Source organism: Frankliniella occidentalis, unplaced genomic scaffold (genome assembly GCF_000697945.3).
Source record: "Frankliniella occidentalis isolate FOCC.00 unplaced genomic scaffold, Focc_3.1 Scaffold7, whole genome shotgun sequence".
Taxonomy (NCBI): Eukaryota; Metazoa; Arthropoda; class Insecta; order Thysanoptera; family Thripidae; genus Frankliniella; species Frankliniella occidentalis.
Window position 1 is genome coordinate 3508530 of NW_026267137.1, and position 1133 is coordinate 3509662.

The following is a 1133-nucleotide window of genomic DNA, read 5'->3' on the forward strand; positions in this document are numbered from 1 at the left end:
GCCCCTGCCCCGCCCGATCCCTCTCGCTTAGCCCCGCGCCGCGCAGAGACCCCCCGCTTCAGCGAGTAGGACGAGAAATAACTGCTTCCTTGCGATTAAGATGCCTATCACACAGTCATCTCAAAAGCGCAAAAATACAAAAGGCGGTCAAATATTTTCTTTGGTCTCCCGTTTTTGTCATTCCCCGAAACCCAAATACCCGATATTATTTTTGAAAAAATTGGAAAGGACATACGCGTAGTTTGCTGTTGATCTTTTGTCATTTTTGTTTGGGGGGGGGGGGGTGGAAACCCTGGAAAGTTTCTTAAAAATTTTAGGAAATTTTCAGGAAAAAACGGGAAACTTCCGTGAAAGAAATGAAAATTACCCGAAGTTTTCCGTAATTTTCGGGAAATTTTCGGGGATTTTTCGAGAAAAATTCGGAAAAATTTCGGAAATTTCCAACCCTAGTAATTTTGAGATTTATTTATTTTTGACGCTCAAACCATCGCCCGTCCTCTCGGTCGCGCCACCAAACGCAAGCAGCAGCAGCACGGCGTGGTCAACCACTCGGCTCTTCGCTTCCACTTGTATGTTTGTGTCCGGGACCCGCCAGTGTGTTGACAAACAGGAGGGGGAAGGGAACAGAGAAGGAATGGGGATGAATTGGCGCGGGGAGGTGCGGGGAGGAGGAGGGAGGAGAGAGGGGGGGGCAGAAAAAGGAAGCGAGAGGGCCTGGTGAGGTCGGGAGGGGCGGCTGTGGGTGGAAGTGGAGGGGGGGGGGTCTTATTTGTGCTGTGTGATTGGAAAAGCGTCGCTTTGTGCCGCGCGCGGGATTCGCGTAAGAAGATTGCGCGGTAATGTACTGACTGAGCTGTGCCTGTGCGGGGGCGTGGCGGGGCGGGGCTGGTTGGGTAGAGAAAGAGAGAGCGATAGAGAGCGAGAGAGACGGCTGGGGACACACGCACACCTAATCGCTGCTCGCTGCTCGAGTGCCGACGCGGTCGTGTCTGCCTCATTTTCGCCCCGGACGCCATAAATGGCCTGAAAAGCATGGAGCGGCCCCAAAGAGACGGTTAATGCCGTCCGTTCCGCCCGCAAAGGAAGCTATTTGCGACAGGGTGATTGCTTCGAGCGGGCCGCCCCCGCGCCCC

The 1133-nt window shown here is 53.9% G+C and overlaps 1 protein-coding gene across 1 annotated transcript in view; it reads right to left on the bottom strand.

Annotated features, from left to right (window-relative positions):
* Window positions 1-1133, bottom strand: part of LOC113204738 (serine-rich adhesin for platelets-like) — a gene marked incomplete in the record, with an annotated part of 19813 nt that overhangs the window by 1337 nt on the left and 17343 nt on the right.